Source organism: Herpailurus yagouaroundi, unplaced genomic scaffold, assembly GCF_014898765.1.
Source record: "Herpailurus yagouaroundi ecotype Mexico unplaced genomic scaffold, PumYag 67690, whole genome shotgun sequence".
Classification (NCBI taxonomy): Eukaryota; Metazoa; Chordata; class Mammalia; order Carnivora; family Felidae; genus Herpailurus; species Herpailurus yagouaroundi.
In genome coordinates this window covers 4,909,844-4,935,752 of record NW_024420490.1, presented here as the reverse complement: position 1 = coordinate 4,935,752, position 25,909 = coordinate 4,909,844, and the positions used below count along the sequence as shown (strand labels likewise).

General features: G+C 44.8%; 1 protein-coding gene across 2 annotated transcripts in view; it reads left to right on the top strand.

Annotated features, from left to right (window-relative positions):
* The first annotated feature begins 2,353 nt into the window (after positions 1-2,353).
* Positions 2,354-25,909, top strand: part of ADGRG2 (adhesion G protein-coupled receptor G2) — a 123,843-nt gene continuing 100,287 nt past the window's right edge. For both annotated transcript variants that reach the window (XM_040468272.1, XM_040468271.1), the window contains exon 1: positions 2,354-2,438. The gene's annotated coding sequence lies outside the window, so the exon portion shown is untranslated. The remainder of the gene's footprint in view (positions 2,439-25,909) is intronic.

The window sequence follows — 25,909 nt, the reverse complement described above, 5'->3', positions numbered from 1 at the left end:
AGGCGTGTGACCCTGTCTTCCTTCGGTCTTGATGGCAGAGTTATGTTGACCTGAGAGTGTGTGCCAGTGGGAATAAAAGTTTGGCTGGAAGCGCATCAAAATCTGAATTTTAATGTTAGGCTAAGGAGTGTCTCATTTTTGCGTTTTAGACATATTTCCTTCAAGTGTCTTTTTTAATAGCGAGATTGTTGAAAGGAAAAGCATACTTCTTCTGGCATTACTTTAGAAATTTGAGCAACTTTTAATATGAGGTATATATATTTTAACTTTTTCTTGAAGTAAAACATGTATAGGGAAAGTGCACATATCATAGGTGCGATTCATATCATAAGTACCTATCATAGGTGAGTTTCTCATTGATTTTTCACAAACCTAATAGATCCATGTAAGCAGCACCCAGATGAAGAAACAAGACATCACCTGCGCCCCACAAACCCTTCTTATCCCCCCTGGAACCCCCTCCAGTCACCAACTTCTCAATGACCACTAACCGGATTGTTGGTTTTGCCTGTTTTATACTTTGCATAAACGGAATCACATTGTACGCATGCTTTCATGTCTGACTTCCATTGCTCGATATTGTTTATGAGTTCCGTCTGTAGTCAGTGTAGCAGTGGCTCATGCTTTCTCCTTGTTGTTTGGTATTCCATTTAGTGACTGTACCGCCGCAATGTTTTCAATCCATTCTGCTGATGGACATTGCAGTCGTTTTCAATCTAGGGCTATTAGAAAGACACTGCTATGAACGTTCTCACGCATATCCTTTTGGTAAACATATGCACTCATTTCTGTTGCATATACACCTAGAAGGGCAACTGCCGGACGTGGGGTAATCATACACTCAGTTTCAATAGATTCTGCCAAATAGCAATGTAGGAGATTTTGGGGGGCTCTACACAATATGAAGTCTATTTTCTAGTAAGTGGAACATATACAGTGCGAGTATTAAGTTAATGCAAAGAGAAACAATTTAATCCTCTGGAGTATCATTAAACGTGTTTATTAAAATATACTGTTTTCCCCCTTATCATAATTCTGCCTCCAACTTGTTATGTAATCTGGATGAGCTTCCTGACCTCCACTCCCCCTTAATCCAACCAGTCAAAAGTCTCTCTGAAAACACTTTCCATTCATTTATCCAGCTAGAATGTTATGAGTGTTAATAAATTGGTGTTTGCGAAACAAATTCAAGCCTCCTGCAAAGCGGTGCACATCTTCCCCCGAGAGGTTGTGTCTAAGGTGGCAGAGTCAGCCAGGATGTGCTCTGCACACCTGCCCTTTAGAAACATCTTCTCCAGAGCTGTGGATGCAATTCAGAATCTAGAACTTTGTTTCAGTGGTAAAGAACAATGGAATATTCTCCTGCAGGTTTTAGCGAAAGAGAATGGTGCCTTTAAAGTGATAAAGCATTTTGCAAATATAGAAGCTGTTTAACTGTCAAGGGTGGGGCTGAAGCGGAGAGTTGGGCGGCAGTAGGAGTCAGAGAGGGAATTCAGAGCGCTCCCCCCCCCCCGTCTCTACAAGTAATTGGAATTGTAGAACTGAGTCAAGGCCCCCAGGCCTCCATTTTCCCATCTGTAACATGGGGTACTTTGACAAACTAGTTAGATGGTCTGTAAGTCCTATCCAGATCTAATTTTTATTCCGTGAACGTGCATACGGAGGAGATGCTAACAGAGAGAAAAGACAGAAGGGCCCAGAGGTAACTCACTCCGTATCCCACCCTCCCACTCCTCCCCCCGCCCCCCAACACACATACAAGCAGAGTGCTGGGAATCCCGGTTTCTAGGTATCCGGTGTAACCTATCCATCAGATAACCATGGGGCTAAAAGCTTCCCCAGGACATTTTCCTTTTACTGATCTCTCCAGATCCCCCTCCGGTGGTCTGAATTTTGACGTCTGCATTGGGAGTATTGTGGCAGAGGGGCGACCTCGGGGTTCCCGCCCGTCACAGTGCACCCCGCTGAAAACGGTGAGACAGGCATTTGGATACCAGGGCGACCCCTAAAGGTGAGAGGCTGGGTTTGGAGGTTGGGCGTCTCCCGGGAGCGCGCCGGACCGGACGCCGGGCCCCCGGAGGTCTCGCGGCGCGGGGAGTCCAGAAGCGCAGTGGGGGCCTCTGCAGGCGTGGGGTGTGCCGCCCAGCCCCCCGGCCGCGATTCTCCCCCCGCCCGCCGCGCCGCTCGCTCACACCCTCCCCCGTCGGCGCCCCGCCCGCTCCCCACCTCCGCGTCCAGCCTCCGCGCCCAGCCTTGCCGCCGCCGAGCGCCGGACGCGCCACGCCGCGCCGGACAGCTGGAGAGCGGGCGGGCGGACCGGCCCGGAGCGGCGGGGGCGGAGCCAGCCCGCGGGAAAGAGGGAGGGACGCGGCCCGAGGGAAAGACAAGAAGGAGGGCCGGAGGGCGCCGGCAGCCAGCCCGTCTGCGGGGACAGACAGGTAAGCGCGCGGCGCTGGGATGAGTCCGTTCCCTTCGGGCTCCTGAGACCCAGCACCGCCGTCTCCCCTCCGGAGCTGACAACGGGCGCGGGCAGCTCGGGCGGAGCGCCTGGACCTGGAGGGCGACGGGACAGCGGGGCGAACGCTCCCTCCGCCCGGCTGCGGCTCTGAGTCGGAGCCCGGGGCCGCCCTGAAAGGCAGAAGCGAAGCCGCCGAGCACCCGGGGGGGCCGCACCCCGATAGCCGGGGAGTGCGCGCCGTGGGAAAGGGGGCTCCGGCGCCGCGTTCTCCGAGGGGTCGGGGGACGGCGTGTGTATCCAAAAGCTTCGTAAGGACTCAGACTCTCCCCACCCCGCCGGGAAACGGAGCCGCGAATCGTGTTCACGCGGACGGTCTTCGAAACCAGACTCCTGGGGAACTCAGTTTACCGCTGCGGGCGGAGCGCGAACGCGCCCAGGGCCCCGAAGGGCTTGGCGCGGCGCTGTTTGGCGGGACCCAGAACAGGTGGCCGGGGGCGCGGCGGGATTGAGCGGCAGCCCGGGGGGAGGGGGGGTGGTGAGCACCGAGAGAAAGAGGAGGCTGGAGGTCTCGGGTGAGAGCATTCCAACAGGGACTTGCCCTTTTGAGGCTCCGGTACTATGTATAAGGTGAGGAGCAGGGGAGCCGACGGGCTTTGCCAACGCGGGTGAGGCAGACGGCAGAGGTTTTCCGTGGCCGTCTGGATAGTGACCCTCCTTAGTACGTACCGTCCACACGAATCTCCTGGGAATCTTGTTAAAATGCAGTAGGTCCGGGCTGGGGCCCGACCGTCTGCATTTCTGACAAGCCCCCCCACGTGATGCGGGTGCTGCGGCTCCGTGGACCACATTTTGTATGGTAGGCACTGCAGGAGTACGTTTTGCCCAACAGGCTGAAACCCTCAGGAAAAGGGAGAGATTGGGAGAGGAGGTCGTAAAACTTTACAACCCCAGTTGCAGCGCAGACACACACATGAAATCATTGCTACTCAGAAGCGAAATGCTTTACTTTTCTTACCAGCTCGCTAGCCAAATACATGATCTATCTGTTGGTAGAGCTGGCTTCGTGGGTATGAAACCTGTATGTGGTTTTCATGCTTTGCTGTCGCTGTTGAAATTCTTGGCAATTTCTGAACAAGGGGCTTCGCATTTTCATTTTACACTGAGCCCCATAAATTATGTAGCTGATCCTGTCTGATAGTCACCATAGACAGAAAAAGGACTCATTTCTTTGATCAGGGTTAGGAGTTGTTGGGTGATGGAGAATGAAGATTTATTAAGCCAAGGTCTAACTCGATGTTACAGTTCCCCCCATCTTTCTCCACTTCTCTTTGGCTATTTTAAGAGCTAAGCCTATGAGTGTAACCTCAGTTATACATGGTATGCCAATATTTATTGCTTTATTGCTATTCATAATTAACAATTTATTGAGTTTAGTTATTAAAAGACAATACAATTAAGTTCGATTTCATAATAATTTGTAAATTAAGTGACAAAGTAGGTGTTATTTCCAAAGGATTTGGGGAGTCCTGTTTTAGTGTCCCGAAATTTTGCTTAGTTAAGATCTGGACATTTCTTGGTTTGGGCTGCGTTTACAGCTCAAATGCAAAGCTGGAAAACAAAAAGTGGCCAAATTTTGTAGCTGTTCAGGGATATTGTTTTACAGGGCCTCAGCGCGGTGCCAAGCCCTGATCAGATTCCCTCTGCTTTTATCATTCCCACATCCCTGCAAGGTGACTTACCTTACAGGGGGGGGGGGGGGAATAGAGCAGATTTTGCTGTTGAAAGACACTGAAGAAATGCAGCGTGTTTTCTGTGTGAATAATTCTTGCCCAAACCCCACAGATTCCAGGTATGTGTGACTTTTCTAGAAAAAAAAAAAATTGTCGGAAACACAGAAAAGAACAAAAAGTTGAACTTTAAATATGGATATGATTTTGCTCAGCAGAGGGAGAAAAAGTCTGAGAAATGGAATTTCATCGGCAAGTTTGGCCAGGAAAGGCGAGCTGCTGTGTTTTTGGTACCATGAATAGCCTTCCAGAAATGGCAAAGTGAGTTTGCTCAGGTGTAGGGAGAGCCAGTTAAGAGGCTGCTTTGGTGTGGCTTATGTGTTCATTCTCGGGGCTCTGGTGTGGCTGTGGTGTGCCTGAGTCCGGTTTGGGACTCAGAGGGGGACATCGCTGTATAGGTTTTGGACTCAGAGAGGGATATCACTACGTTCCTGGTGCTTTCACTGCTCACGAGAAACTGACAAACACATTTTTCCATTTTGCTGCCTAAGAGCACCAAGTCCCTTTCAGATACTTGTTACACACTGGGCAGAGCACCATTCAAAAAAAAAAAAAAAAAAAAAGGTGGGGGGTGGTCAGAGAAATTATTTCTGTGATGTTAATAATTGAAAAGATAGAAAGGAGATTCTGCCTTTAGTAAAAACTTGGGAACTGGTTTTTATGCCTTGCTGAGAAAGGCCTTCCCTACCCCAAGATAGAGGGGAAAAAACTCTTTTAAAATGTTTATGGTTTTTAAACTAGGTGGGCCTTTAATCCACATGGAACTTATTTTGGGGACATGGTATGAGGTGAGGGTACTGAAAGTTAAGAGATGGGCTAAACATTTGGTAAAAATTACCATAAAGTAAATTCTCTCAATCAACTAAGATTCTGTGAACACTGTGTTCCATTTTATAAATCTGCCTAATTAATTCTTGAGTTGATTCCATGTTTTTGGAGTTGAGGTATAATTTATGTAGAATAACATCCACCCTTTTCGTGTATAGTTCTATACGTTTTGACGGATATATATAGTCCTGTAACGAGCCCCACAGCAAGATCAGCAAGATAGAGAAGAATTCCATCACTCCAGAAAATTCCTTATTGACCCTTTGTATCCAACTTCCCCCACCACTCTCAGCCCCTGGCAACCACGGCTTTGTTTTCTGTTGCTATAAATTGATCTTTTCCAGAATGTCCTGCGAATGGATTCATACGCGATGTGGCCTTCTGAGTCTGGCTTCTTTCACCTAGCATAATCCATTTGAGACTTATCGGTGTCGTGTGAATCGATAATTTGTTCTTTTTTTTGCTGAGTAATATTCCACAGATTGTTTATCCATTCACTGACTTTCGGTGGTTATGAATAGGGCCGATATAAACATTTACATACAGCTTCCTGTGTGATTATAATGTTCATTTCACTCAGGTAAACACCTAGAAGTAGGATTGCTGCTGTATTGTGTGGTTAATTTAACTTCGTAAGAAACTGCCAGACTTTTCCTATGTGGCCACAGCACAGTTCACTGCCACCAGCAGTGTCAGAGAGGTCCGGTTCCCTGCCTTGCTCGCTTGCACTTGGTATTGGCAGTTTATTTTACTGTAGCCATTTCACGGGGTTTGTGGTGGCAGCTCTTTGTGGTTTTAGTTTGCACCTCTCTGATGACTAGTCTTCGTGTGCTTTTTGGTCGTTTGTGTATCTTCTTTTATGAAATGTCTTTTTCTAAGTTGTGTCGTTTGTCTTAATGAACCACATATCTGGATGCAAGTCAGATAATCTGTACTGCAAATATTTTCTTTTAGTCTGTGGCTTGCCTTTTCATTTGCTTTCTTTTTATTTTGGTTTGAGAACACCTAACTTGAGATCTACTGTCTTCAATTTTTAAGTGTGCGATATAGTACTGTTAACTATCAGCACTCTGTTGTACCGCAGATCTCTAGAACTTATTCATCATGTACAACCGAAGCCTTATGCCCATTGAACAGTAACTCCCTATTTCCCCCTCCCCCACCCCCGGCAACCACCATTCTACTACTATTCATTTCTATGACTTTGACGATTTTATTTTGACTTGTTTATCATATGCGTGCAATTAATGATATATATTTTTTGAAGAGCAGAAGTTTTAAATTTTGGTAAAAGTCTAACTTACCAGGCTTTTTCCCTTCTATTAGATAGCAGTTTTAGAAACCTGTCTGGGAAATCTTTGTCTACCTCATGTTTACCAAGGTTTTCTACCGTGCTTTCTTCTAGACATTTTAGCTTTATCATTGATATGTAGATATATGACTTCGTTTCGGTTAATTTTTGTATGGGTCAAGGTTCACTTTTGTCCGTGTAGATATCCAGTTGTTCCAATACCATTTGGGTTTTTTTTTAATGTTTTTTTTAATTTTTTAATTTATTTTATTCATTTTTTTACTGTTTATTTTTGGAGAGAGAGAGAGAGAGACAGAGCGAGCAGGGGAGGGGCAGAGAGAGAGAGGGAGACACAGAATCTGAAGCAGGCTCCAGGCTCAGCACGGAGCCCGATGTGGGGCTCGAACCCACGAACTGTGAGATCATGACCTGAGCCAAAGTCGGACGCTTAACCGACTGAGCCACCCAGATACCCCTTTTAATGTTTTTCTTAAAAAAGTTTATTTACCTTTATTTTGAAGAGAAAGTGGGAGAGGGGCAGAGAGAGGGGGAGAGAGAGAATCCCAAGCAGGCTCTGCACTGACAGCATGGAGCCCTATGCATGGAGTGGGGAGGGGCTTGACGGGGTTGGGGGAGCTAAACTCAAAAGCCCTGAGATCGTGACCTGAGCCCGAAACCAACTGTCAGACGCTTAACCTACTGAGCCACCCAGGCGCACCGCCCTCCCACCATTTGTTGAAAAGACTGTACTTCCCCCACCCCTTGTGTCCCCTTGGCCCCTTTGACAAAAACTAATAGGCTGTACATGTGCGGGTTTATTTTTGAACTCTGTTCTGTTCCGTTGATCTGTATGTCTATCCTTGTGCCTACACCACACTGTAGGTCTTGCACATTCTTGTTAGGTAAATTCCTAGATTGTGTTGTGTGTGTAATTTTTATTGCTTTTAGAAATTGTATCATTTATTCCCATTTTATTTTATAATCACTATACTCTTATAGAGAAGGGCTGTTTAATTTTTTTGGAGGTCTATCATATTCAAGCCATGTTACTGAACTTTTATTAGTTCAAAGTTTTTCCAGTCAGTTTTCTTGGATTTTTAAGGTTAGATAGTCAAACTGTCTGGAAATGAAATAATATAGGGATTCCCGCCCCAACCCCGAATATTTTCCCTCATTTTATTTGTTTACCTTAGTGGCCAAGCTTCCCTCTAGGGCACCATTAAGGAGTATCTGATTTGGGGGGGGAATGGTTCTAATACTTGACTACTGGGTATTGTGCTCGCTGTAGAGTTCTGGTAGTTATTCTTACCACCTTCAGGAGGTTTCTTTCCATTTTTAGCTTCTAAACGTCTAAAGCTTAATTTTAAAATTTCTTGTTCTGCTTAGATTCTTTTTTTTTTTTCCATTGAAAAAGCCTAACAGTTTAGAGGTGAGTCACTCTTCCCAGCTTTGGAGGGTCATATTTTGATCTCCCCGGAAGAGAAGATAGTGTAGTATAAGTCAATCGTTTTATTTAGACTACGAATATACTACCTTTGGACCTTTTCATGATGTCCTCGTTGGGGGGGATGCCAGGCACAGCAAGAAAGGGAAAAAATAAAGGGACAGCTTATAACCTATTTATGTATAAATAAGATAGCTTTTTGTAGTGGTTTTCAAACGTTTCTGCCTGTTATCCATAGTGAGAAGTATATTTTATATCTCAGCCTAGTGTGAACATATGCATATATGATTGAAATAGGATCTCACAGGGGCGCCTGGGTGGCGCAGTCGGTTAAGCGTCCGACTTCAGCCAGGTCACGATCTCGCGGTCCGTGAGTTCGAGCCCCGCGTCAGGCTCAGGGCTGATGGCTCAGAGCCTGGAGCCTGTTTCCGATTCTGTGTCTCCCTCTCTCTCTGCCCCTCCCCCATTCATGCTCTGTCTCTCTCTGTCCCAAAAATAAATAAACGTTGAAAAAAAAATTAAAAAAAAAAAGAAAGAAATAGGATCTCACAAAGCATTATGCGTTTTTCCTTTGTACAATGTATTCTTATATTTTCAGTGTTCTTCCATCTGTTCTATTTCATTAAAAATGAATATCATTACCCTGTAAATGGATTCAACCACTCTTTCATAAAGCAGTTCATTTAGTTCCCAAGCCCCCCAAACTGCTGAACTGTGTCCCGGACAGATTCATTTTATATCAGATCCTGCTATGATGCAAAGTGAGTTCAATTATAATACCCTGAGATAATGTTAGCTGCCCACGTTTCTCTCTTGAATTAGTGTGTGGCCTCTAAACCAGCATCCACCCTTGACCTCATAGAATAGCCTGTACATGCAGTCTTGTAAACCCACTGCTCAGAACCCTGTGATAAAACCTCTACCACACTGAAAATAAGACCCTGGTTCCTCTCTACTGTAGCCTTTGAGACCCTGTATGGTCGCTACCCCCCTATTCGCACACTTCCCCAAATACACCAGCCCAAACATGTGCCTGCCTTCCAGCCTTTGCATTTGCTGCGCTGCCTGCCTAGGGCACCATTTCATCAGACATTCACATAACTTATTGCCTTGTTTCGGCATTCCAAAACAACATTCCCTGCTAACCACTGTGAATGCCCATCCCCTCATCCCGCTTTTGTTCGTTTTCTTTGTAACAACTATTATCTGCAATTATATCATTTGATTATTTGTGTACTGATTCCATGTCTTCTTTTCCCTGCTAGAATATAAGTTCCAAGAGAGAGCCAGGACTTTGTGTATCTTGCTCACTGTTGTATTCTCAGGACCTACAACAGTGGGACATAGTAGGTGCTCCCTGAATATTTGTCAAATGGATGAATGAGTGTGCCTAGAATCTAGAAGGAATCAGGACACTAATCCTAAGAGAAATTCAATGTACTCTATTATGCTAAGCAAAATTAGAGAAAGACAAACACCATATGACTTCACTCATATGTGGAGTTTAAGATAGAAAACAGATGAACCTAAAGGAAGGGAAGCAAAAATAATATAAAGACAGGGAGGGGGACAAAACATAAGAGACTCTTAAATATACAGAACAAACTGAGGGTTGCTGGGGGGTTGAGGGTGGGGGCATGGGCTAAATGGGAAGGGACATTAAGGAGGACACTTGCTGGGATGAGCACTGGGCATTATATGTACAGGATGAGTCACTGGATTCTACTCCTGAAATCATTATGGCACTATATGCTAATGAACTTGGGTGTAAAAAATAAATAAAAGATTCAGTGTATTCTGCCTTTCTGTTCCGTTTTACTGTGGAAATTTCTGTTGGTTAAGGATGGAGTATATCTTGATGTAAGCAGTTCATTAATCAACAAGACATCTGGTATCTACTACGTTTCCGATTCTGTGATAATAATAGTAGCTAGTGGCTAATATTTAATGAGCAGGCACTGGTCTTACTGCTTTACATATATTCACTCATTTAATCCTTCCAACTTCCTGAGGCAGGTACTATTATTATTTTACAGATGAGGAAACTGAGGCACAGAGTAGTTAAGTAACTTATCTAAAGTCATACGAAAGGTAGGTCGTGGATCTGAGGTTCGAACGCAGACCATTTGATTTCAGAGCCTGTGTTCTTACCCACAGTGCTCATGGTAACAAGGAGCTTACACAATTCCTAAGCTTTATAAACATGGAGTGTTTATGGCCTTTATCCCCTTACAGAGTGGTTCTCAACCAGGGCCGATTTTGGCCCCCCCCCCCCCCGGGGACATTTGGCAGTGTCTGGAGACATTTTTGGTTGTCGTCTGGAGACGTTTTTGGTTGTCATGACTGGCAGAGGTGGGGGTGCTATTGACATCTGGTGGGTAGAGGCCAGGGACGCTGCTGCTAAACATCCTGTAATGCACAGGACCCCCTCCCTGCTTACTCCCCAACAAAGGATTGTGTGGCCCCAAAATCCATAGTATTGAGCTTGAGAAACCCTGCCTTAGTTGGCTGCCCATTCAAATCACTCAGGGAGTTTTCAGAGTAAATACTGATAGCTAGGTCCAGGTCTTGACCTTGAGAAACTTCAAGTGGACTCTCGCATTGCCTAGCAAGCCTACCTTGCTTGTGTAGTAGCTTTCCTTTTCTCTTCTCCAAAACAGCGTTTGACACCTTCTTTTATTTTTTCTGCCCCTTCTACATCAGCTGCTGATTCTGGCTGTTTAGATGGGAGCCCCCAAAGCCTTAGATTCTCACCACCCAAATTCCCAACATGCCCCCGTTTGTGCAGACACTAAATACTCGTGGTGCTCCCTGATGGGGTTTTGGAGTGAGGGGGGGTTCGGAGCTGACAGCCAAGAAAGAATTCTTGAGATGTGTTTGGTGCAAAAAGGGTGATTTTATTAAAAAACGGGGACAGGACCCGCAGGCAGAAGAGCTGCCCTGGGGTTGTGAAGAGTGTCTGGTGATGTACTGTGGAGTTGGGGGAGGTAAAGACAAGAGTAAGTTTCCAAAGGGATTTTCATATGCTAAAGAAGACTCCCAGGATACCTGTGGCTCCTGGCTATTGTCAAGCTAAGGCTGTTTTTCCTTTAGTGGGGCATCAACATAATGACAGTAGGGGGTTCCTGGGGAAATGTTATACTCTATTTGCCTCAAGTATTTGTCAATGGGCTGCAGGTTACAGGGCAATTTAATTTTACCTGCCATTCCCTTCTTGCCTTTGTTCCCCACTTCACTATGGAGGGGAGGGTGATGTTGGGGCTCCGGGAAATTGAGTCTATAGGGTTGGAGATAAGGCTCTTCTTGACAAGACTGCCTTTTTCTTGTAATTTACTAAGATATTTGTAAACTGATGGAGACTCATGTCCTGCGTGACTGAGATCTCTCTCAGTTAACCATTTGTTTTCTGTCCTTTCCTTTGTTCTTGGGCAGTCAGGAGTGCCTGAGGACTGTCACACACATCCCACCTGGGGGCGGGGGTGTTTGTGGGACTCCGGCTTGCCTTAAGATCCCTCATCACTCCCCACTGTGCTGTGAAAGGGGATGAAACAAAACGTTCCCAGTGTGTCAAAGATCGGCTGCTTTTCTGGGTTCTAGACCTCTTATCCTCCTTGCCTTCTCAAGAACATATTCTTTTTTCCCACTTCCTTTTTAAAAGCTTTTTATTTGGAGGGGCGCCTGGCTGGCTCAGTTTGGTAGAACATGCGACTCTTAAATCTTGGGTCGTGGGTTCAAGCCCTACGTTAGGTGGCGAGCCTGCTTAAAAAAGTAAATAAATAAAAAGCTTTTTATTTGGCAATCATTTCAAACTTCATAAATAAGTTGCAAAAATAAAAATAGTACAGAGAATGCCCATATAACCTTTGTCCAGATTCCTCTATTGCTAACACTTTACCCCATTTGCTTTGTCATCTGCACTTTTGCACGTGTACCTCACTTGTCTGAACCATTTGAGGGGGTTCCATGCATCGTGGCCTTTACTCCTAAGCACTTCAGTGTGGATTTCCTAAGGATATTCTTATTCTATTACATAACCACAGTACTGTTCAGTAAATTTACTGTTCAGTAAATTTAACATTGATGTTATGCTGTTACCTAATCTGCTGTTTGTGTTTGTTCGTTTTACCTAATCTGCTATTTGTAGTCCAAGTTTGACAATAGACCTGATAGCATCCTTTACGGCATTTTTTCCTTCCAGCCCATGATTTGCTCTAGGATTGTTGGCATTTAGTTGTCAGGTCTCTTAGCCTCCTTTAGTCTGGAACATTTCCACATCCTTTCTTTGTCTTTTATGACATTGGCAGTGTGGGGAAGGAAAAGTAATGTTCCCCTTGTGATAAAAGACAGATTAATGGGGCGCCTGGGTGGCTCAGTCCGTTGAGCGTCTGACTTCAGCTCAGCTCATGATCTCAGGGTTCTTGGGTTCGAGCTCTGCGTCGTGCTCTGTGCTGACAGCTCGGAGCCTGGAGCCTGCTTCAGATTCTGTGTCTCCCTCTCTCTGCCCCTCCCCTGCTCACGCTCAGTCTCTCTCAAAAATAAACCTAAAAAAATTTAAAAAAGAAGACATTAACAAGAGAAAAAGAAATTTAATAACGTGTACCTCCTGTATACATGGGACGGACCTAGGACAACTGAGTAACTCCCCGAAATGGCCCAAGCCACCACCTTAAATGTCATCTGGCTAAAGACAAGAGAAGGTATGTGTGTTGGGAGGGGGGGCAGTTGTGGGAGGTTACCTGGCTGTAAACACTAAGCACTGTAAACGGTAAGGTTGTGATGCAGATTTAAGTCCTGGCTTCTCTCTTGATAAAAGTTTCTAGAGATTTAGAGTCATCCCTGGTATGGAGAGGAAGACACCCTTACAGACGGAGATTTCCCTTATGCATGTAAATGGCTCTTCCAAAAGGGTAACTTCTAACCGGTAGTCTGCTCTTCTTAGAAATAATCAGTTTAAAATAATCCTTATGCCAAAGAGGCACGTTTTGGTGTCGCAAATGCTTCTCGTCTTCAGCATTTAGGATGAATGCAGACCATCTCCCTCTCTTTTAAAGAGAATATTCATCATTTTGGGCTTGTTTGATGTTTCTTGTAATTAGATACAGATTGTACATTTTGGGCCACAATACTGCAGAGATGATGATGTGTTCTCAGGGTATCACATCTGGAGGCCCACATGTCTGGATGTTTCTCTCTTCCTCATTGGTGATGTTAATTTCAGTCACCTGGTCAAGGTGTTATCTAATTTCTCCACTGTGTGGTTTCCGGTTTCTTCCTTGCTAATGCGTATTCTGGGGAAGACACAGATAAACTGCTCCTTCTCATCGGTATCTCTCTCTAGATTTCGCAGTCAGTGGTGATTTTTGCCTGATTCAATCTTTAATATGATGGTTGAAGATAATGATTTTCCAACTCTGATATTCCCTCCACATTTACCAGTTGGCCTTCACCAAGAACCCTTCTTCCTTATATATTTTTCCATTCCTGTCTTTATTACTGGTACGTGATGTGGAAATGTTGGGGTTTGGAGCCGACAGCCAAGAAAGAATTCTTCAGATGTCTTCGGTGCAAAAAGATGGTTTTATTAAAGCACAGGGACAGGACCCCTGGGCAGAAAGAGCTGCCCTGGGGTTGTGAGGGGTGACTGATTATATACCTTCGGGTTGAGAGGGCGTTAGGGAGAGCGTAAGTCTCTAAATAATTTTAGAAGCAAGGTTTCCAGGACCTTGAGGGGGCTAGTATTGTTAGGAAAGGGTCATTTACTTCTGTCTAATAAAACCTTAGTCATGAGACCCTTCAGATGTATATCAGTGGATCATATGTTTGGAGGAGGATTGCTAACATATATTTGGGGGGTGGAGATAAAGGAAGTTTCCAAAGGAATTTTTATAGTTAAAGGAGACTTACAGAATCACGGAGGCCCGGATGACATTAAGCTAAGATTGCCTTTTGCCCTTAGCAAAGTATCAGCATCGAGGCAGTTGCCTTCTTAGAGGGAGGTCACTCTGCCTGTCACAAGGACTTGTCAGTGGGCTGTAAGCTGCAAGGAAATTTAATGTTTTTCTTTTGCCTTTGTTCTCCACATCAGGATGGACTCGTGAGTTCCTATTTTTTCCGTGGTTTGTAATTCATTACTGTACTTAACGATTTTTGTTCTCGTGTTGTGAAGAATATAATTCCTAGTTCTGTTTCCTCTTTCTTTCCTGCTTCAGTGCACCCCTCTCTCTTTTCTGGATCATTTCCATTAGCTTACAATCATGCTCTAAGACATAACATCTCCTCCACTGGTTCCCTATCCCCCTCCTGTCGCCCCCACATTACTAGTCACCTCTTCTGAGAGAAACCTCTTAAAAGATCGCACATATTTAATTACCCCACATTCTTCATCACCCCACATTCTTCCCCCGTCCAATCCGGGTCCTGTCCTGAGGCTCTGGTCAGTTCTCAATGAACTCCACACTGCCAAACACAGCACTTGCCAAACGGCAGCTGTCACGTTTCTGACTTATTGTGCAGCAGCTTTGGACACAGTCACTCTTTCCTTCTGTGAACGCTTTTCTCCTTGTGGCTTCCGTTGTACACTCTCTTGTACTGCACTTTTCCTACTCTTGCTCGTAACTCATTCTAAGTCTTCATTTCTGACTCGTCCTTCTCTGCACAGCCTACAAAGTTTGGTGTCCTTCTCCTTACAGACTCTCCAGAGATGACCCCACCAGTCTTGTGGCTTTACATTTCATCTAGATGCTAGTACCTGCCGCTGTGACCTTTCGTACCACTCAAGGTTTACTAGTCCATTCTTTTAAAAACTTTGTATCTACTCTGCCCCTTTCCCAACTTTATTGAAGTATAATTGACAAATAGGACTTGTATATATTTAAGGTGTGCAATTTGCTGTTTTTTTGTTTTTTTTTTTGACAGAGAGAGAGAGAGTGGGTGAGCAGGGAAGAGGAGCAGAGGGAGAGAGAGAGAGAGAGAGAGAGAGAGAATATATCAAGCAGGCTCCATGCTCTGTGCTGAGCCCGACACAGGGCTCAATCCCATGACCCTGGATTCATGACCAGAGCCAAAATCAAGAGTTGGATGCTTGTAGGAATGAGCCACCCAGGAGCCCCTAGTTAGCTGTTTTGTTATAGGAATACATTGTGAAGTCATCACCACACTCCAGCTAACTAACATGTACCCCCTCACATAGTTACCTTTGTTTTGGTGTGTGTGTGTGTGCGTGTGTGTGTGAACAGTTAGGATCTACCCTTTTAGCAAACTTCAAGTATACAATACAGTATTGTTATCTGGAGTCACCATGCCATACATTAGTAGATTCCAGAACTCATTCATTTACACTGCTTTATAAAAAGTAAACTCCAGCCTCCTTAGCATGGCATTCATACCACACTACCTCTGTGAGATTAAAATGTAGAGTCCATCTCATGGTCTCAAAAAATATCTTTGAGATCTTTACACTGGCTCAAAAATATCATCGAGAACTACCCGGAAACAATGTTGATAAATTGACCAATTCTAAGAATGCTGAAAGTTTGGGGGGAAACTTGAAACATTAAAAGGCTCAGAAATGGGAGCTGTAGAAAAATAAAACGGGGAAGAAGGCACAGAAAAAATCAGGCTCTTAAACACTGTGTGCTTTTTAAATATCAAAATGAAAAATCTGGAGACAAAAGACTTGCTAATCCACATGGATGTCTAATAGGCGTCTCACACCCGGTGTTTGCAGAGCGACATCTGATTCCTTGCCCCTGCTACGCCAAACCTGATCCTCTCCCCGCGAGACCCATCTCTGCGTGTGGCACCACCACCCACCCGGTTGTCCAAGCCCCGGGCCTCTGAGTCTCCTGCCCCGCAGCCACCCTGTCAGCAAGTCTTGTCGGTTTGGCTCCCCGAGTATGTCCAGGTGTTCCCACTCCCGTCTTCACTCCTCCACCTGTGTCGGTTGGAGCGTCTTTTTAGAAGCATTAATTGGATGCCAGTCCCCTGCTGCTCATCTCTCCCTGTTGACCATCCCCCTTTTCATTCTTCCAGCACTACAAGCTCCCTTTGGTCTTTTGTACTAACTGTTCTCCCTGGAATGTCCTCTTGGTCTCTTCCCCCATCTTTCTATGGCTGATTTCTCATCATTTATATGTCAGTTTAAATATCACCTCTGATCAGTTGATCTAAAATAGCCGACGAATCACCCTCTGTATCGTTCTCATTTTAAGTCTCAACACTGCGCTTTACCATTATATTGGTTTTCTTGTTTATTTGCATATTTATTGTTCCCCTCTTCGTCTCCTTCTCTCCTTCAGCTAGAATGTGAGCAGGACCCACACTATCCCTAGTGCCTAGAATCGTATTTGGTATGTAATAGGTATTCAATAAATATTTGATGAGTGAATGATACATGTAAATTGCCTGACAAAGTTTTCAGTACATGGAAGACGCTAAATGTTCTTTTTCTAAAATGAGTGACCATCTCTTTCTGGGACTAATCCTAGAAGCTGATGGTGATTTGATAAACAGATGCATATTTATGTGTTAGGATCCCAGTTATTAGAGATTCCAGATGGAGGGGAATTGCATTTTACCAAGAAAACAAACAGTGCTAGAATACCAGGAGTCAAAAGTGTCACATTTTTCAGTGGGGGACTTTCCTGGCCCTCCTAACTATAAGGCTGGTTCTCAGATATTTAAAAATAGTAACATGTTTCCCTTGGGATTTAGACATGTGAATTTCCTAAACCCTCTGACTGTTTATGTTAGGCGAACGTGATAACCACCCGCACTACGGAAACACGCAAACCCTCTATATATGAATGGAATATGTCAAAAGAGGGAAAGATTGGGAGGATGTATGCTAAAAGTCTTCCCTTTCAGGTATTATTTGGAGGTTAGCTGTGGGTTTTTGGTAAACTTTTGTAGTGGATTCTATATGGTACTAAAGCTTCCAGGAAAAATCGGTACAAATGAACTCAGCTAGTGGTTTTGTTGTACAGATGATTAACTTTTTGATGGAATGCGTCACATGTTTTAGGGTATTTGGAGAAACCATTACCCTTGACCCAGTAGGATTTAAATCTTTTCGTTGAATCAAGTGCTCATTGTATTCATTGTTCACACAGGAGTCCAGAGCTGTGTACCACTGTTCCCTCTTGTGAGGTTTATCACCTGTGCATCCATGTTAGTCATTTTCTTTGGCTCATCAGCATCCATCTGTAGTGAAAGTAGGCAAAGTGTGTCTGGTGGCATTTCATGGATATTTGACTCATCTGTGGAAGTGGGCTAAATGTATATACCTGTATTTTTTAAGTTAAACTGTTTCTCGAAGTACATGTTATACATACCATAAATGGACGGCTCAGTGACTTTTCACAAACCGCACACACCTGTTACCAGCCGCCATACGAAGAATCAGAACACGGGCAGCAACCGCAAGCCCCCTTCGTGTCTCCTTCTGGTCACTGCCTCCCCAGAGTAACTCCTAGTCTGAGTCACATGTCAGAGCTTCATTTTGCCTGTTCTTGAATTTTGTATATATGGTTCCACACAGGACTTCTGACTTCTTCCACTCGGTACTGTTTGTGATATTCATTTTTACTGTGTGTGCAGTCCTGGTCGCCGTATTCTATTATAGGACTGTGGTAGTTTATCCTTTCTGCTGTCGTTGGGCCATTGGCTTGTTTACGGTGTTTTTGCTTTAATAAATAGTGCTGTAGGGAACACCCTTGGACATATCTTTTGATGAACACGTGTATGCATTACTACCCAGTAAATACTGTAGGGGAGGAAAATACTTTCCCATTTACCTTTCAAGTTCTTGGCTGAGAACCGCCCCCCCCCACCAGAATAAAAGACAGATAAACAGAAGAAAAATGAATCTAATAACATGTATACCTCCCGCATGCATGGGGAAGACCCAGGAAAACTGAGCGACTCCCCCAAATTGTGCAAGATGCCCCTTAAATACCATCTCCAGTGAACGACAAAGGAAGATGTTGGGATGGTGGGAAGCCAGTCATGGGACGCTACCAGGAAAACCACAATAGAGGAGGGTAAGTTTGTTATGCAGACCTAAGTCCTTACCTTCTGCATTGATAATGTTACAGCAAATAGCTGGCGCCCAGGAAGAGACAAGCGACAAGTACTCAGTGAATCAGAAAACACAGTTTATTTCGCATCAGTGCTGGCCCAGTGGGGTCACCTCCAAAGGCTGAGCCCCGAACCTTGGCATTGGCCTCCTTCTGTGGCTGGGATGGTAGGGGGTTGAGAGACCAAAGAAAAAGGGGAGGGGTAGTTGGACAGGAGGCAAGCAAGATTACAGAAGCCAAAAGTATACAAGGGGAGTGTCCAGCCTGGGACAAATGGCTGGCCCCTTTTATCTTCTTTTTGCTAGCTTTTCTTCTCAATAAGAGCTTCTAGAGATTGGGGTATCCTCCTGGTACACGAAGGGAGACACCCTTAGAAATTGATATTGCCGTTATAAATCTAAATGTGTCTTATAAAAGGGTAGCTTCTACTGGGTTTTCAGAGCTCCTCCTGTGTCTGTGGTTTCTTAAAAACAATCAGCCTCAAAATAATCCTTATGCCAAACAGGCATATTTTGGGTGTCCTGTTGATGAGGCTTTGGGGTGATGGTGGGGGGTTCGTGGGGTTTGGAGCTGATGGCCAAGAAATAATTGTTGAAGACGTCTTTGGTGCAAAAAGGTGATTTTATTAAAGCATGGGGACAGACCCGTGGGCATGAAGAGCTGCCCCGGGACCCTGAAGAGAGACTGATTATATAATTGCGGGTGGGGGGGGGGGAAGGTAAAGTCAAGAGTTTCCAAAGAGATTTTCATATGCTAAAGAAGACTCACAGGATACTGGAGGCCTAGTCGAGGTGGTTTTTCCCTCTAGCAAAACATTAACATTAAGACAGTAGGCAGTTCCTGGTGAAGTGTTCTGCTCTGCCTGCCTCAAGTATCTGTCAGTGGGCTGCAGGTTATAAGGAAATTTAATTTTACCTGCCATTTCCTTCCTGCCTTTGTTCCCCACATCACCATGGAGGAGGGGTGATGTTGGGGCTCCAGGAAACTGCCTCTACAGGTTTCTGGAGATGAGGCTGTAGATAAAATTGCCTTTTTCTTATAATTTACTAAGATGTTTGTAAACTGATGGAGACCCACGTCCTGCAGGACTGTGATCTCTATCAGTTAACCATTTGTTTTCTGTCCTTTCCTTTGTTCTTGGACAGTCAGGAGTGTGGTAGGAATATCACACATATCTCACGTGGAGGGGGGTGGTGTGCTAGCTTGTGTTTTGCCCTTAGCCACCTTATGTTCCCTCATCACTATTCTGCTTCCCTTCAGTACCTAAAGGAATGCTTTAAGTATATAGGTGAGCATTGACAACGCAGGTTTTTGACTGGCACGGGTCCACTTATACGCAGATTTCCTTTAATACAGTACTATAAATGTGATCTTCCTTATGATTTTCTTAACATTTTTTTCCCTAGCATACTTAATGTAAGAATGCAGTATATAATACGTACAACATACAAAATATGTGTTAATCAACTGTTTATGTTATCGGTAAAGGTTCAGGTCAGCAGTAGACTATTAGTAGTTAAGTTTTGGGGGAGTCAAAAATTACATGCAGATTTTCAACTGTGCTGGGGGGGGGTAGGGCCAAATACCCCTAACCCCCGCATTGTTCAAGGGGCAGCTATTTCTAATCATTTGCACAGTTGTCAATTATTTTCTCCTCTGAAAGCAATTAGGATTAGTAGTCACCTTTGGACATACTCACACGTCTGTATCCGTATATAATACTGATGCTTTTTATTCATAACTTGAATTCACTTTTGGCATCTGTTGTATTTCTACCTTAATTTTTTTCCTAAGTCTGTTTCTATGCTCATTTATTCCTTTACCAACTACCTATATCCAATGTCATTTAAAGAATATCTTAAGAATTTTGGTCTGCTTTTTCTTTTCCTGCAACACACACACACACACACACACACACACACACACACACACACACACACACACACACACACGTAATTATTTTGAAATGAAAAACACTCCTGAAACTGTTGAATGTGTTTTGCAGATGTTGAGGCAAAGGTTTACCCACCTGAATAGACTTGGAATGGTACCGGCTTCTTAAGCACTGGTTCCTAATTTTGCCAAGAAAAAAAAAAAGGAAGGAAGGGAAGAAAGAAGTAATTGAACGTTTTGAAAAACTAAAGCATACTTTATTTTGTGATTACACCCAGGTTGGCAGGTTGACGCTAGTTTCTTTCATTGTCCCAAGTATCGTTAATTTACTCCATTCAGCAAATCTGAAGTTTATTCCACAAACTGGATAGAGTGAATATAGGCTGAAATCAAGCAAATACCTTCCATTTGGTTTTGGTGGGAGACACAGTCGCAGAATGAACTCTATACAGAGAACCATGAGTGAATACTACTATCTCCGGCAGTGCTTTTCAATTGTCCAAGCCAATCTCCCGGGGATCTTGTTAAACTGGAGGTGCGGATTCTGTAGCTCGGGGGCTGGAGATTTCAGGGGACCACACTTTGAATAGCAAGGCTTTAGAGCACAGCTGGGGATTATGTGGAACCTTTATCCATTGCCCATTTCCAGGATGACAAACATCCCTGCCCACGCGTCTCTCTGTGCTGGTCCTCCCAGCGCTGGCTGAAGAAGCAGGTGTGTGCAGTCTGCCTTAGAGTGGCTCACAAAGCCAGTACTCTTTGAATGTTTCTGTCACCTTCAAGAAGAAACTCCTTTCAACCTCCTTCACCTAGTCTCTCCTCAAACATTCCAAACACCTGAAGAAAAACTGCTGCACTCAAACGCGCGCGCGCACACACACACACACACACACACACACACACACACACACACACGCGCGCCCGCAGGTACTGACCTAAAGAAAGGAGTGAGGCAGGGCGTGCATGAAACAACCCTCTTCTCTCCTGGCTTCAACATTTCATACTTCCTCATTTATGCCAGAGAGACCCGGTGTTCATCTCAAGGTCCCTGACCCCCGACCACCTCAGTACCCAGCAGCCCCCTACCGGCTGTGCATTTTGCTGCCCGAGAGCCCGCTCTGCTCGTTTGGGGGGCAGGTCGGGAGTGCAAGGGAACGGTGGTCCTTTGCCCACGGGTGGGGTAACGAGACAGACTGGCATTCTCCAGTGCCCCCCCCCGCACACGCACCGAATTCCTTGGGACTGAACTTCAGTCGTCCCCAGTGGTAACTGGCTGGATAACGCACCTGTATTAATTAGCTGTTGCTGCTTCCTCCTCACCTCCGCATTCTCCTGTTCCCGGGGATCACATCCTAAGTCAACTACTTGCTCTCGAATCCTTCCTCAGAGTCACCTTTGGGAGGAACCCAAACTATGTTCGGGGTCTTCAAGGCCAGCAGTCGGGAATTACTTTTGTTTAATAAAATTCCATTACAAGAAAACCACATAGGAGCCCCGTGAGGTTTGTTTTGGGGGGTTTCACCAGTGTCTGGCTATTGTGTTGGCATGACACAAACCTTTTAGATGGCTGGAAGTATGTCCAGTCACGGAGAGAATGCTTTTGTGTTCTTGGGCCGTTTGGGGACCGTGTCAGCAGAGGCGATTCTGGTCTTTCTGGCCCCTGCCCGGTGGGGTGTTTGTGAGTTCTGCCTCAGAGCTCTTGACCGCATCTTGTGCCCCCCACGAACTTCACCCTGGCCACATCCTACTCTGTGTTCCTCTCCCTGCCATTCTGTATTTTAGGCTCTCTGTCCAGCCCCTTGGGACAAGGAGCTCTTTCTTGGACCTTCATCTTACTGTGAAGGCCTCTGATGTTAAATTTCGAGGATGTACCCACGCCTGTTTTCCAAGCCTTGCATCAAGGATCAGTGCCCCTCCTAGCCACATCTTCAGCTTGAACTCCTCCTCCTGCCACCTTCCCGAGACTGGAAGTGGATCTGAACCGGGGCATGATCCAAGCCTCTCAGTACATTTAAAGACTGCCTGCACCGACATCGGGATTCTTAGTCCTTCTGTACGTTCACAAGTGTGTTATGACCCAGCCTTCTCCCCTCAAGACCTTGGATGCAGAATTTTCCTTTCTGTGGCTCCTTGCGTGTTTGGAACTCCCACCATGCAGGGATGTTCGGGAGGGTAGCCTGACCTGCCACTCTGGACTGGATTTCTCGGTCTCGCTGTTCCTCTGCCAGAGTGTGTTGCCTACCAGACTGAATACCCATATCTTTGTTTGGACCTCTTGGGGTTCCTAATCAGAGTCCCTTGGTCCTTTAGACTTGGTATTTTAAGGGTACACGGTACATCAATAGGGCTAGCTTCATTGTAAACATCTGTAAAAACATCAAGGATGTATGGCCACATGACTTGTTCCCTGTGACTTTAGGCTGTCTTCCTGGCTTGCAGACTGCCACCTTCTTGCAGTATCCTCAAATGGTGGTGGGGTGGGGGAGATGGAGTTTGAGAGAGAAAGAGAGATCTTTCTCTTTTTTTTTTTTAAAATTTTTTTTTCAACGTTTTAATTTATTTATGGGACAGACAGAGACAGAGCATGGATGGGGGAGGGGCAGAGAGAGAGGGAGACACAGAATCGGAAACAGGCTCCAGGCTCCGAGCCATCAGCCCAGAGCCTGACGCAGGGCTCGAACTCACGGACCGCGAGATCGTGACCTGGCTGAAGTCGGACGCCCAACCGACTGCGCCACCCAGGCGCCCCCCGAGATCTTTCTCTTATAAAGCCACAGTCCAACTGGATTAGGGCCCCACCCTTATGACTTCATTTAACCTGATTACCTTGTAAAGACCCTATCTCCAGATACAGTCACCCTGAGGGTTAGGGCATCAACGTAAGAATTTTGAGGGTACACAATCTGGTCCATAGCGATAACTGCCTCGCTCCCTCCTACCCCCTGCATTTCTCCTATTCATCTAGCAGAATCCTGAAATTCCACATTTAGAGAGTATTTCTTTGGTTTAAAGCATTGTTAAAATGTACATGGGCATAGAATTTGGTTGATGTGCCTTGATGTGAGGTCTTCTGAGAGCAGGTAGGGGTTCAAAGAGTATGAGGTCACGGGACACCTACAGCCAGGGAATGGGCCCCACCTGGAGGACAGAAAGGGTACTAAAAAGGAAGTTGGTTTACTCCAAGCAACGTCTGTTCATCTTGCCAAGGCCTGTTGAAGTCCTCGGAATTATTTTCTTACCACTTCCTGCAAAATAACCCTTAAAATAAAAGAATTGTGTATGTAGCCCTGCTTTCTTGGGTTTATGAGTAGCCTTTTAAAAAAAATGTGCATATTATTTATTTTTGAGAGAGAGAGGGTGCATGTAGGCCAGGGGCAGAGAGAAAGAGAGAGAGAGAAGAGAATCCCACGCTGACAACAGGGAGCCCGACGTGGGGCTCTAACTCATGACCTGAGCTGGGGAAGTCAGATGCTTAACCGAGTCACCCAGGCACCTATTGACTGTGCAAAGGGAGAGGTAGAGGTACAACTTCTCATTGGTTTATCCAGCCTTCTATCAACACAGACGTTTTACCGGAAAATTATGTATAATGACAACAGATGTTTTCGTAAGGCTTCTTACGCGCTACTGGAATTAAAGATTAAATTAGGTATGGGATGATTTTCATATTAACTATGATTTTGATAATCTTCGTTACTGTTTATTACTAAATGGTAATCCTTCATTAACCAGGATGTTTCCACTTCAATACTTCAGCTTCCTTCCCTGCTAGGATCGAAACGGTACCTGAGGTGAAGTGAGCCTTGTGTCTTGTTACTGCCGGGTTCAACTGCTTGTGGATGATTGGCTCAGGTAATCAGAACACTGTATATCAGTCAAGCACATGGCTCTGACCCCTGTGTGGCCTTTGCTCCTATGGGGACCCACTGTGGGTGGGTCTGTGCTGGTTCAGTTGCGCTGAGGAAAGTGCAGAGAATTCCATGTACTTTGGACCTGCTCCATCAATGGTGTCACCAGGAGAGCCTCAACCCTGGCTGTACATTTAAAAAATGTGGGTTTTTTTTTAAATGCTTTTAAAATGCACAAAGGTAAGCGCTATCTTGAAATTGGTATTTATCTTCTCATATGTATACTTCCTACATATGTATACTTTCCTAAGCAAAGGAGAATGCTCCTTGCAAGCTTTTAAACTTTATACGATGGTTATCTTTTCTGTTGTCATATTCTTCTGCAGTTTTCATTTTCAAACATTTTTTGGTGACACTTGTCCTCGTTACACGTAGCTCTAGGTCATGTCTGTGTCTTTGCTCTGTGGCGTTCCATTATGTAAACATACATTTATACCTGCTTCTATTGATGGTCACTTAAGTTGTTGCAGATTTCGTTGTTAAAAACGAAGCTACTATGAACAGCCGTGAACATATTTACTTGTACTGGTATATGAATGTTTCTCTAGGGATTAAATATCTAAAATTGGAAGTGCTGGATGGTAGGGTTTATGCCTCTTCAAGTGTACTAGATATTGCCAGATTGCTTTCCTAAGGGACAGAATCCTTGCCAACACTTAGCGTAGCCAGACTTTTGGATATTGCTGAGATGGTAGGCATGGTATTATATCTCTTTTGGTGTTGATTTGCGTTTCTCTGAGTACCATTGTTCACTGGCTATTTCCGTTTTATCTTGTGAAATTCTAGTTCCAGCTTTTTACCTGTTTTCTGGCAGGTTATCAATATTTTTTTGGTATTGATTTGTAGATGCTCTTTATATATTCTGGAAACTAATTTTTTGTGATACGTGTTGTAGACAGTGACTCCCACTCTGTGGCTTATTTATTTATTTTTACTTTTTATGGTATTTTCGGATAAAGTTCTTACTTTTAATGTAGTCAGATTTCTTTTTTTTTCCTCTTATGATTTCCTCTTTTCATGTTCCTGTCCTGCAAACCTAAAGATATTCTTTTGTTTGTCTCCTGAAAGTTTTTAAATGTGGGCTTGGGAAATAATTTGTCTAATTGGAATTGAGGGAGAGGAATCTGGATTGTTTTTCTGCGTGTGGAAAACCAGTCGTCCCAGCGTCCTTGCCCTCTTGAGCTGCTTCTGCCCTCACACTTCCTTTGCTGTACATAGCAAGTGTCCTTTTGTGTGTGAATCTGCTTCCGGGCTCACCCAAATTTGCCCTCCTGGTGTATTTGTCTAACTGTGAGAGAATACTACACTGCCTTCATTGCTGTGGCTTTCTTTCTTTCTTTTTTTAATGTTTATTTACTCTTTGAGAGAGAGGGAGAGAGGGAGGGAGAGAGACAGAGTGTGAGCAGGGAGGAACAGAGAGAGGGAGACAGAATCCGAAACAGGCTCCACGCTCAGAGCTGTGGGCACAGAGTCTGATGCGGGTCTCGAACTCACGAACCGTGAGATCGTGACCTGAGCCAAAGTCAGATGCTCAACCGACTGAGCCACCCAGGCGCCCCATTGCTGTAGCTTTCTAATGAGTCTTGGTGTCCGGTAGGTGAAGTGTTTCTTTCTTGTTCTTCTTTGTCAAGTTGTCTTAGCCACTTGCTTTCTCATACACACTTTAGAATTACCATAAATTTCCGTGAAGAACCTCATTGAGCTTTGAGTGAAATTGTCTTGAATTGTAGCACTGTACATTTTTTCCAAGATTACTTTCACGTAGATAATCTCACCCTCACCTTGCGACCACTTGGGAGGTAGGTTAATATCACCCCATTTCTCAGATGAGGAAGCATAGTAGCGAAATTAGATGCCTTGCTCACAGCTCAGAGGGTGTCCATAGCAGTCAGGTCTTTTTTTTTTTTTTTTTTTAACTTTTTCTTTTTGTCTCCCCCCTTTTTGGTTGAGAAATAACTCACAGAGCATAAAATTCACCGTTTTAGAGTGTGCAATTCAATGTGTGTGTGTGTATGTGTGTTTTAGTTTTATTTCTTTCTTTAAGTAATCTCGGCACCCAATGGGTGGCCTGAACTCACAACCCCTGAGATCAAGAGTTGCGTGCTTGGGGCGCCTGGGTGGCGCAGTCGGTTAAGCGTCCGACTTCAGCCAGGTCACGATCTCGCGGTCCGTGAGTTCGAGCCCCGCGTCAGGCTCTGGGCTGATGGCTCAGAGCCTGGAGCCT